The 13,156-nt window shown below is 38.4% G+C and overlaps 1 long non-coding RNA gene across 1 annotated transcript; it reads left to right on the top strand.

Moving 5' to 3' along the window:
* Positions 105 to 1,454, top strand: LOC109229563. Its single transcript, XR_002068579.1, has 4 exons — positions 105 to 202; positions 602 to 796; positions 899 to 948; positions 1,023 to 1,454. It is a non-coding gene; the product is annotated as an uncharacterized LOC109229563 (long non-coding RNA).

Here is a 13,156-nt window from a genome sequence, read left to right as displayed (position 1 = left end):
GTTTGATAAGCTTCTCTAATTTACTTAAAAAAATTAAAAAATTAAGTTTCAATTTCTTATTCTAAACGTGTCTTTACGGGTACAAGCTTCAAAGTGCAAAGTAATGGATCGCAGTGGCTTTATATCTTTGTTGCTTTAGGATCGTGAAGCAACAAACCTCATTGGGAAGTCTGCTAATGAGTTAAATGAAAGTTCAATAGAGGTATCTTTTTTTATTTTAATTGTTAGTATATTATTTCAATTAAGGCAAATATGGTAAATTTGCAAAATTGTAGTAAAAATTAACTCTGAACCTCCAATACACCTTTATATTTATTAGAACTCACCATTTGTTATATCACTGAAAATGAAGAGCTCTATTATTTTTTTGATACCATTCCTTTTGCCATTTTTGGCAGCAACAATCGCGTGTAGACTAATGATATTGTTACTATTAAATTAACTTGGATAATGAAACAAATTAAGAAGCATAGCATAAAACGACATAATGCAGTCTACCAAAATGAAAAGTAGTCTATTGATTTAAGTGATGGTGTAGTTATGTACTTATTATTTTAATTCTTTTTGTGTTCTGGCACTTCTAACACTAATCCGGTCTTAGACTTCTGGTGCTGTTGAGGAGTGTTCTTATCCAGTGGAGTTGTATGGCATTCTTGACAAAAAAGTCATGTTTAAAGTGACTATTAAGAGCTCCAACATTAAAGTGCATGCGGAAGTTTATAATGTTGTTAAAATCAGCGATGACGATAACCTTATACGGCAATATAGTAATTCTCCACAAGCAGATACATTCACTGTATGTGATCATTACTCAAATACTTCATAATATACCAATTTTCCCTTTGATTTATAATCGATTATCAAGTTTAAATTAATTATGTCATTATTTTCTTAATAGGACCTTGATTTTAAGTGTGAATAACACATGATGCAGACACAACTTTCAAGGTGAATAATTCAAACTTTGCCTTTCTAGCTTCTCATCTACAATATGGTTTTAATAGTTTATTTTTCCTTTGTAGGATTTAATGGCTGATAATGAGATGACTTCTCCTGCAATGACCCCTGCCAAAAGAAGTAGAGAAGAGGATGGATCATTTATAGTAGAGTTTGTGATGATCTTGCACAATTTTCAAGTAACAAGGTTAAAAGAGTGATTAACAACAACCCAATAAAATCCCACTAATGGTGTTTGGGGAGGATAGTGTATACGCAAACCTTACCCTGATCCCGAAGGAGTAGAGAGCCTATTTTCGAAAGATCCTCGGCAACTCCCACGATTAAACAGGAGAAAAATCCATGAATGACTGCATTTACTTCATTTTAAATGACATTGTTTGTATATTTGCATTAACAAGTACTTTGGTACAATTTGATGTACTTTTATTTGTATTTTAATTTGGTTTCTACCATTTAGAATCATGTTTTAATATCTGAAATTAGTTGACTCTTTGTGATATGAACTTTATTTATGTTAGAAGTGCAACTGCATATATTTTGAAATATTGCATTAATGTCGCATGTGAGCGTTTACACTATTATATCATCAAAGAATGATGAGAAGGAACTTATGAATGTTATATGTGAGTTAAGTGAATGAATCAAGTGCTGAATAAGTCTTTGTGTAGTTAAGGTTTTTGTATCTTCTTGTGTTTGTATGACTTCAAACTTCTGATATATATTTTTGGTATGAGACATTAAAGTCCAATCAAATGAGACAACATCCCCAGTATAGTAAAATGGGAAAATGGTTCCTAAAGTGTAACCTTTATGTATGACATATTGAAGTCCAATCGTGATGTACTTTGTTTGAATCGGATGAACATCTCGATATCCCTATAGATACTCCATATACTTTGGATAGGGGTAAAATCTGAAAGGCTTGCTCTAGCTCCTCCAGTAGCAACGTGTATAGTTCCATTCAAAATAGTGTCTAATACTCTTGGTTAAATTATCAGGACTCGGTTAGGGAAAATGGTTGTATTGATATACTTTTTCCATTATATAAAGATGCCCCAAATACTTCCCATTATCTGCTTAGTGGAATATTGTGTCGGGATTCTGAATGTGCTATTGTACAAGCCCCTCATTTTGATACTGGCTTAGAAAAGTTCTTTCTTGATGGTGTTTTGCTATTTGATTTTTTAAGAGGGAATAAGACTTAAAGTTGATGGTCGGTAATGCTTCAAAAATATTCTCCGCGCAACGCGCGGGTTTTAATACTAGTTAATAGTTAAGGGATAAGATAAAACACCAAACCCCACGTGGCAGCCCCCTTTTAATTTAAAGATGACTCATTAGTCATTTATTAGATGTGTCACATTAAGAATTGGTTGGCAAAAACAGGAAGTTTGAATGTGCTCTCTTGTTTTCACCAAAATGAAGTTGGCTACACATGCAATACGGTGGTAAATCTACAACGCTGTTCCAATTATCCGTCCATAATGCTCGAGTTTGTATGCATTTTCCTTTAAGACAATTTCTGTTTCATTATCTTAGTTCATATAGTTTTCCCTATCGTGCCTGTGCACTGGAGTTAATGGGAGTCTGTTCTAAAGTATCTGCTTTTCCATCTTATATACATACTTTCACCTAACATTTTTAATACTTCTTGAAAAATTGACTCTTGACGTAGTATAGTTTGGAATATTTCCTGTAGTCCTTGCTATGTTTATTTGTTTGTTTAATTGAATCCTCTTTTAAATGATTGTAAAAAAAAACTGTTGTGAACTGATACCATTTTTTGGTCCTTGTTATTGCCTGATTACTGATTAGAGGTTTGTATGAAACACGTTAGTTACTCTGTGAATCTTGATTTGTGTCCTTGTACATTTTTGAGGCACATATCTGTCAGCTGGATTGATAACAAATACGGAGTTTAACTATAGAAGTATTTGGTAATAGAAACCACATCTCTTTTTATCTATTTTTTAATTCAATCTTTCCTCCTTTTTTTTTTCTATTTCATGTTAGACCTAGTCCTTGCTATTCATGTGCACGTTTGTGTGATGAATGTGTTTAAATGGGTTGAAACACTGGAAAGTCTTCAATGGATAGTAGTACACTCATAAATGCAATAATGCTTATAGATTTGTATCTTGAGTGAGGCCTAGTTATTTGTGGGCAAAAAGCAAAACTGTTATTGAACAGTGCTTTAGTTTTATTCTGACATCTATTTGATCTTTGTGTGAAACGTTGCTCATCTTCTTTGAGTTGGAAAACAGCTTGGACTATATATAGGACATGACTTCAGCTTTGCAATGCGGAATTAGCCATTGAGAATGAAGATCAAAATTCTTTTCTGTTTCCTGTTGTCAATTTGTCTGACTTTGATATTTCTATTTTCTTCATTAGGTTGATATTTGAGATAGATCTTATTTCAATTGACCTTGACTGCAATGGAGAGTAACCATTGATACAATTTTGGTTGCTATAATTAGCTGTCAATTTAACCTTGCCAATGATGGAAAGATAAATGTGCAATCTTTCTCAAGAATATTACACGTATTTTCCCTATTCCGATCTTACCATCACGTGATTGGTCGTAATTAACTCGTGTTAGAGGGATTGTAAAGAGAATCGACTCAGGTATGTTAAGGTTAATCCTTCCTTCTTCTTGGCATGATCCAAGTAACGATATGTAAATGTAATGCTATTCCATAAGTGGTTCTACTCTTAGAAGTTAAGGATATCTACATTATTCATTCCTATAAAGTGATATTCAAGCAAGTCTAAGTATGTTCCTGATTCCCCATATGTCCTACTACCGTATTGTCTACTCATGGGTCTCATAACATTCCAAGATATCATATTGTCTTACTTCATTATACATTGCATTCATTTATACACGTGCATTTACCCACGTATATGTGTATATATATATATATATATATATATATATATATATATATATGTATGTATGTATGTATGTATATGGGATATGGAAAAGGTTATGGCTTTATATACGCACCACCACCTTATCAGCTGGTATACATTGATGATTTGCCCACAGTGGCCGAGCTGATATGATGGGATGCCCTTAGAGGCTTGATGATGTTATGTACGTACAAACCTATGAATTATATGACATTTATACGCATATGCATGACCTTATAAATATTTCATGATTTACAGAGCTATCTAGATTTACAGGTTGAGTCATTTACTCCACGTTTCTTCCATGTCCTTTATATACTTATTTACATGCCTTACATACTCAGTACATTATTCGTACTGACGTCCTTTTGTTGGGGACGCTGCATTTATGCCTACAGGTATAGATAATCAGTTGACGAGCCCTCATAGTAGACGTGATTGGCATTCAGCGAAGGATCGTAAGACTCCACCTCATTCGGAGTGCAGCCGAGTTTATGAGTCATCGTGTCAGAGTTTTACTACAGATTTACGGGTAGGCCGGTACCCTGTCCCATTTGATGTCAGTTAATGATAGAGGCTTTATAGACATAGGTTCATTTTGTACAGTACGTCAGAGGCCTTGACGGCCCATACGTATTCATGTTTTAAGAAAAATGATTCAGGGATAACGTGTTTTCACACTTACAGTTATACATTATGAGTTGTGGCCATGTTGGCCCATGATAGTTACAAAGAAAATAAAAGAGTTGCAGAGTGGTTCGCTCGAGCCAGTGCGGCATCGAGTGCCAGCCACGCCTCCCCAGGTTTGGGGCGTGACAAAAGGGATTTGAATGTTTAGAGTAAACTGGTATTGTCTTGAGCGTCACCTGAGATCGGTGTTTTGTGAAAGAGGCTTTGCAACCTGGTTATGGATTCTTGATTTGCTTTACAGCGTTAGTACGGCCGGTGGTATGGATGTGTAGACTTGTTATCTGGTGCGGAAGGTCATGGGAGCGTGTCTTGCGGGGAGACTGTATAGGTGTGACATGTAGTCACTTGATTGATTGGAAATTTAAAGCAAGTACGAGGATTGTGGTGATATCGCTAATTTGAGAATTATGCCTGAAGGGCACTAGATTTATTGGGATGTGGACTGTGGAGGTTTACTCCGGTTATGATGGTTGTTCTTGTAAGTTATAGGAAAATGGGGCATTTATGGACCTTTGAAAGGTTATTTGCCTAGTGCGGAGCGATCAAAATCGGCTTGAGGTCTGTGGATGGATTTAAATATGTAGGTGGACTCTATATCAGGCCGGAAGTGTTCATTTCAGCATAGCGCTTCTTATGGAGGAGTATCCGGACGTTGGATGCTATTTCGTCGTCGGCTATTTTATGCAATGCTATATTGCGCCGTGTGAGTTGAGAAACAGCTTAATAAATATCTTATGTGTTGAGGTTCTACGTAACGATGGTGTTATGTGAGAAGGATGGCCCTTGTGATTCAGATTATATATCGCACCTCAGTTATGCTTGAGTTTTGTAGCTTGTGGCGCTATATGTCTCCCCAGGGATGGTATTATGCACATAGCGTGTGTAACAACCCGACCCGTTGTTACGGGAGTTACCGCCCCGTTTTTCCCGTTTTATGCTTCTATATGTTTCATTATATGTGTTTGGAGAATTTGAAGTAATTCGGATAGAGTTCGGTTAGAAATGAGACAATAAGTCTCTTTATGAGAAGGTTAGTTTGGAAAAGTCAACCGAATGTTGACTTATGAGTTAGAAGGCTCGGAATGGATTTCCGATGATTCGACTAGTTTCGGGGGATGATTTGTGACTTAGGAGCGCAATCGGAATTGAATTTGGAGGTCCGGTGTAGAATTAGGCTTGAATTGGCTAAGGTTTTGGTGAATTCCGGATGGTAGGTGAGATTTTGATCCGAGGGTCGGAATGGAATTCTGACAGTTGCAGTAGCTTCGTTAGGTAATTTTGGATATGCGTGCAAAGTTTCAGATCATTCGGAGGTGTTTAGGACGGGTTTTAGATCAAATGCAAGTTTCGGAAGTTTTAGTTTAACTTAGGCTTGAATCCGTGGTAATTCGATGATTTTGATGTTAACGATAGTGTTTTGATGATTGGAACAAGTTTGAATAAGGTCTTGGGGTGTGTTGGTGCTATTGGTTGAGGTCCCGGGGGCCTCGGAGTGATTTCGGGTGGTTAAACGGAGAATCTTGATGTTGTTGCAGGTCTGGTGCACCTGGCTTCTGGTATTTCCGCATCTGCGGAAAAGGAGCCGCAGAAGCGGTTCCGCAGATGCGGCTAAGAGGTCGCATAAGCGGTCCATGAGGGACCGGGGTAATTCTGCAAAAGCGGACGGGGTATCGCTTCAGCGGGTCCACATAGGCGAAAATGAGGCTGCAGAAGCGGAATGGTGAGATCCGCAGAAGCGGATGGTTGGGCGCAAAAGCGGAAGGCCAAGGATTTAATGAAAAACCGCATAAGCGGTCATATGGCCGCAGAAGCGGTCCCGCATAAGCGGTTACGGGACCGCAGAAGCAAAAATTGCTGAAGGGTTTTAATGAATCAGTGTTCGCGAATTTCAGAAGATAAGAAAACATTTTTTACTCCGCCAAGAGAGCTTTTTGAGCGATTTGAAGAGGGTTTTCAACGGGTATTGATTTGAGGTAAGTCTCTTGACTAGAAAACACCATTTTATGGAAGAATCAACACTCAAATTCATGAAAGTGGGTAGAAATTGTGAAGAACTAGGGCTTGGTTTTTGAAAACGAATTTTTAGGATTTGAAAGGCCATTTGAGCTCCGTTTTTGGTAAACTTTATATGTACGGACTCGTGGCGAGACGAGGAATCCGTTGGTGTAATTTTCGGAATTTTTCGAGAAGTGGGCCCGGGGCTCGGGTTTTACCAACTTCGTGAATTTTAGTACTTTTCAAGTATTTTTGATTGGGTTATGTTTCTTTAACCCATATTTATGTATTCGTTGTGATTTTGACTAGATTCGACGCGCGAGGAGGTCGATACGAAAGGAAAAGGCATTGCGGACCATTCTACGGCCGGTTAGAGGTGAGTAGTTGGTGTATACGATGGCCTGAGGGTTTGAAACCCCGGCTTATCACATTGTGACGCTATTGTAGGGCGTGACTCGCACCCCATGGCAGGTGCGGGATTGGTTATGACTGGGGATTGAGACTTAGTCCATCCCAAACAAGAATGTTTCTATATTGGCGACTGATACGCACCCTGTATTGAATATATCTGGGCTTATTGCCGTGTTTGGGGCCTTGTGCCGATCTGTAGCATCCTTAGAGGATGAATGTCATTGTGATAGCATGCTTTGTATAATCATTGATCTCAGTCCTGTGTTTAATCACTGTTATGAAATGCTAAGTCACTTTTCCTGAAGTTAAATATCTAAAGTATATTCTTCTTAATAAATTGGAAATTGGGAAATTAATTGAATCTGTTACGTGACTCATATGCATGTTGTGGACTGAGTATGGATCGGGCTGCACGCCGCAGCGAATGATATGATTAAATTGCGCTTGGGCTGAAGGAGCCCCTCTGGAGTCTGTACACACCCCCAGTGAGCGCCGTCGACGTTAAATGGATCGGGCTACGCGCCGTAGCGGTCATGTGCATTGCATTGCATCCTTACATTATACTTGACTGATATATTTGAAGTTGTTTTGCTGTTGGTTCGTAGTTAGGTGTTGGACTGTTAGTTTTAGCTTTACTTTGTGGCATTTCGTGGATTTCTTATCTTCAGACATTTTATATGCTTATTACTCACTGAGTCGGTAGTACTCACCCCTACTCCCTGCACCTTGTGTGCAGATTCAGGTACTTCGGGAGCTTAGTTGAGCTAGCCGCTGGTTTCCAGAGTTCCAGGAGTGGTCGAGGTAGCTGCTATGACGTCCGCAGGACCCGACTCCTCTCTTATCCCTTTATTATTTCCGTACTTTAGAACATACTTACTTTGAGGATTCTTGACTCTGTATTAGTTAGAGGCTCTAGACTCATGACCCCAGGTCTTTGGGAGTTACAGTTTATGTCAGTATTTCGCATTGTTTTAATTGAGTATTTCAACTATGAGTATTAATATTTGATTTTAAGTATCTGATTAATTGGTTTTGAGATTTGTGCTCGGGTTGAGAGAGTAAATGGTCGGGCTTGCCTAGCATTAGTGTTGGGCGCCATCACGACCGGGTTTGGGGTCGTGACAGCGTGCTTGTGGCCGATATTCGGTATTTAGTAATAATGAGCAATTTAGCTCGGTGTGTATCTCCTTGTGTGAATTTTATGTATGGATCGGGTGGCACGCCGCCACGAGCATGTTATTTGGATCGGGTTGCACGCCGCAATAGTATGATGTTGAGTACAGTTTTCTATATTCCAATTTCATGTGTTTTGCTTTTCATTTTCTGAGGAAAGTTCATATTAGCTGTGTTAGTTGAGTAGTCCCTTCCAGAGTTTGTTTTCCTTAGGTATTACGTTCGAGTTGGTAGCTTATTGGCACACTGTGGCATTATATGAGAATTTTTTTCATGTCTGGGGTGACTTGTTTCCTGAGCAGTTCGTATAGGGATGAGATGAGATTGTTGGATCTAGGATCAATGCGATCGCATTATATGAAGTATATCAAATAGCAAACACCATTATTTGGTTCAGAATGAAGTAATGATTCTTGTCAGGAGTATAGACTCAACGGTTTGTGGACATGACAGTTGGTTATGAATTTCTACACATCTCTTCCATCGTAGCGGTATTGCAAAAGTTGGGACAAGATTTATATATGTCATGAGGTGCATTGTGAGCATCGGTTCGGGAAATGTCGGTTGTTACGATAAGAGAATGTTATTATAGTCCTTTTAATGATGTGGTGCATGGTGAGAATTCAGCAAGGTATGGAGTCATGTTTTGGTACCTCATGTAGTGATTTATACGGTGTTCATATATTGGAAGCATGCTTGGCAGAGAATTTCGGATGTTGAAACTGGGCTCTAAGGCTCATTTGCCTAAATAAAAGAGGATATCTTCATATTTGATTGAGCTAATGTGCTCAACTGAGTTGTGGTAGCATGGGTAGGTGCACGAGGTGTTAAACAGTGATTTCGGAAAACTCCAGTGTAGGTCTCAGCACGTTCGAGGACGAACATATGTTTAGGTGGGAGAGAATTTAACGACCCGACCGACCGTTTTGAGCTCTAGCGCGTCGTTCAGCGGTTTGAGGCCATGAGCAACTTCACTTCAAGTATTATAACTTGTACGCGTGGTCGGAATTGAATTTTAGGAAGTTCGCGGCTGATCTGGAAAGAATATTTTTAAAGCTTTAAGTTGGAGAATTGTCTACGATTGGACTTTTGAGTAAACGACCTCGGAATCAGGATTTGAAGGTTCCAGCAAATTTGTATAATGATTTTGGACTTGGGCGTATGTCTGGATCGGGTTTTGGATGACCCGAGAGTGTTTCGGCGCCTATTGTGTAAGATAGCATTTTGGAAGAATTTCATAAGTTTGGGTTGAAGTGCATTTCAGTGTTATCGATGTCTGTTTGGGATTCCGAGTCTGGGAATAGCTCCGTATTGTGATTCTGGTATTAGGAGCGCGATTGGAAGTGGGTTTGGAGGGTCGTAGGTCATTTTGGAGTCATTTGGCGAAAGTTAGAAATTTGAATGTTTTTTAGAAGTTTGACCGGAAGTGGACTTTTTGAAATCGGGGTCGGATTCCGATTTCGGAAATTGGAGTAGGTCCCTAATATCGAATATGAATTGTGTGCAAAATTTGAGGTCAATCAGACGTGATTTGAGTTCGGGTCGAATGTAGAAGTTTGAAGTTCTAAAGTACATAAAACTAGAATTGGGGTGTGATTCGTGATTTCGACGTTGTTTGATGTGATTTGAGGCCTCGAGCAGGTTCGTATTATGGTTTGGGACTGGTTAGTATGATTGCTCGGGGTCCCGGGGGCCTCGGGTGGATTCCGAATGGTTGACGGATCAAACTTGGAATTGGAAGAAGGAAGGAAGCAGCTGACTTCTGGTGTAACCGCACCTGCGGGGCTTGGGTCGCAGAAGCGGCCTTGGTGCCGCAGAAGCGGAAGTGGCTGGCTAGGCTGCGACCGCAGATGCGGTCATCTCGCCGCAGAAGCGGGACCGCACCTATAGAAGGAGAAGCGCAGAAGCGGAATGGGGGGGGGCCTAGTGAAGGACCGTAGATGCGGTAGTGGGGCCGCACCTGCGGAACCACAGAAACGGTCAAGTGACCGCAGGTGCGGAAATGCTGGAGGCAGTAAGGTTCTTTAAATCGGGGGTTTGGTTCATTTCAACCCCACTTCTTCCATTGGAGCCGATTTTTGAGCAACTTTGAGGTGCCATTTTCACCACCAAGCATGAGGTAAGTGGTTTATACTAATTTTGAGTTAAATACATGATTGTATATGGATTTGAACATGAAAATTAGAGGAAAACTTGGGGTTTGAGGAAAATCCTAGAAAATTGGTATTCTTGGACTTTGACCACGATTTTGGACATGAAATTGAGAGTAAATTATATATTTGAGTTCATGAGGTTATGGGCAAACTTTATCTTAGAAAAATTTCGGAATCCGGGCACGTGGGCTCGAGTGCAATTTTGTCAACTTTTCGATCGGGGTTAGAAATTGTTATAAATTGGGTTATAGTTAGTGCTTGAGCGTATATTAATACTTTGCATAGTTTTTGGCTAGTTTTGGAGCATTGTGCATCGTTTTGGGTCATCGGAAGGGCTTGGAAGCCGGTTATGGAACTTCGGAGCGAGGTGAGTCTCCTTTCTAACCTTGTAAGAGGGAATTGTCCCCATGGGTGAGTTAATTGGATATGTCCTTCTATTTGTGGGGCCTACGTATGCACTAGGTGATGAGAGTCCGTGCGTAGCTACTATAATGCTTAAGTACTGGTAGTCTAGGACCCGAAAGCATGCTATACTCCGAATAATCGTAACTATATTAACAATTTAAATTGTTTAAATCATATCGAATTGGTAAATAAATTTCTAAAGAAATTAAACATCATTTTTCTTGAGCGTTAAATAGAAGTTGCCATTTCCTTAAGTTGTTGTTTCCTTGATGAATTTTTGATTAACGGTTTGATGTGTTTATTTATATTTGACCGCATCGCATGTTTGATGCGCGAGCGGGGTAATAGATGCATCTATGGTTAGCGCCATTTGACCCTCTGGCAGTACACAGTTTAAATATTGTTGGATTGGGCCGTACATCCTCGGCATGATTTGCGCATGCTTGTATTGCTTGCCTTGAGATTCATAGATGTTGATATTTGTTCTCACTGGCCTGAGATAAATGTATAAATGATGAAAATGAATTTGGAAATTTCCTATGAACGAAGAATTGTTTACTTACCTCAGACTATTGAGTTACAGCCATTTTTATGAAAAATCCTCGATTTACTATATTATTGGTATATTAGTATTGGACCACTAGTAAGTGTCGAAGTCGACCTCTCGTCTCTACTTCTTCGAGATTAGACAGGATACTTACTGAGTACATGTTATTTTTGTACTCATGCTACACTTGTTGTGCATTTTTGTTGCACAGGCACATGTACCTCTAGCGGCCTAATGGGCGTAGCAGCATGGACGATATCGAGACTTAGGTGAGCTGCATCTCTCGAAGCGACCCGCAGCCGGCGTAGTCTCTTTCAGTGTATAGTATTTACCTTCTGTCCAATTTGTATTCCGGATAGTTATTGTACTTTATTTGATTTCTTAGAAATAGCTCATGCACTTGTGACACCGTGTTCTGGGATGATTATGGGATTATTCAATAATCCCTGTCCACATGGTCGGGTTCTTTTAGGGATAGACTTGTGAAGATCCTAATTAGTATATATAATTTATCATCAAATATATCTATTTGTAAATTGATTCATCGACTTATAATTTACTTAGATGCATTGTTGAATATTAAAAACAAAACGTTTGACCTATATCTATTAATAGTAAAAATAAAACGTCTCGACCTATATCGATTCATCTGTGTCATGCATTATTAGTGATGAACGAATGAAAAATAGAAGAATTAATACTAAACATCTTTGACATGTAGAAACGAAAGAAGTTATTAGTATTAAGTAAACATGTTAAATTAATATGTCAAACATGGTCAAACTTTTAATTTGAATCGCATTAATATTTACTATCTAAATAATATAAATGTAATCCGTTAACTCTTTTGTAATAAAAGTAATGAATACACTAACATATACTATAACATGCTATATATGTAGTTAAAGTAGCACAACGAAGTGTGTGTGTTATATATATACACACACTAACATATATATANGTTATATATATACACACACTCACATATATATATATATATATATATATATATATATATATATATATATTATAACAAGCTATATATATAGTTAAAGTATTACAATGAAGTGTGTGTGTGTGTGTGTGTGTGTGTGTATATATATATATATAGGTATAGCCGTATATATATAAGAACACGAAGCGCTAGGACCACAGGGTCGGGTTCTTTTAGGGATAGATTACTTGTGAAGATCCTAATTAGTATATATATTTTATCATCAAATATATCTATTTGTAAATTGATTCATCGACTTATAACTTATTTAGATGCATCGATGAATATTAAAAATAAAATGTTTTGACCTATATCGATTAATATAAAAAACAAAATGTCTCGACCTAAAATAGAATAATATTATATTGGTTTATCAATTGATAAATTATTACGTACGTAGTAATGATCCTTTCATAATTGCACATAACGTTAGGCAAGTGTATTATGCTCCTTATCCATTGCGGCGGAATAAGTCCGATTGGTGGGTTGTAATAAAAACTCAGCCTGTAGGTATGGTGGAAGTCGAGAATGTGTTAGATGTTGCATATCAAGACGATATCTCCAATGTTCACCAAATAGTGGACGATCAGTTAGAAAATAATTCGGAACATCGTGAACGCATATTGGAAGTAGTTGATATAAATGAAGTAGCAATTATAGAATATGAGGACGAAGAATCAACTGATGAAGCTCAAAGAAGTGAGGACGAAGAATTCTCGGACGAAGAACAATACGTCGATGAGGATTAAAAGTTCATTTTTTATATGTATTATATTATGCAGATGGCAGGCAAGGGTCAAGGTAACAATGACCCTACTGGTTCTGGGGGTCGAGAAAAGGCTAGGAAGAGAAAGAGAAGGGTAGATAATAATACTCCCTCTTTTCCACCCTCTTCAGAGATGCCTATGTCTT

The sequence above is a fragment of the Nicotiana attenuata genome, chromosome 7, assembly GCF_001879085.1.
Source record: "Nicotiana attenuata strain UT chromosome 7, NIATTr2, whole genome shotgun sequence".
In the NCBI taxonomy this organism is placed as follows: Eukaryota; Viridiplantae; Streptophyta; class Magnoliopsida; order Solanales; family Solanaceae; genus Nicotiana; species Nicotiana attenuata.
This window is presented reverse-complemented; position numbering and strand designations above follow the sequence as displayed.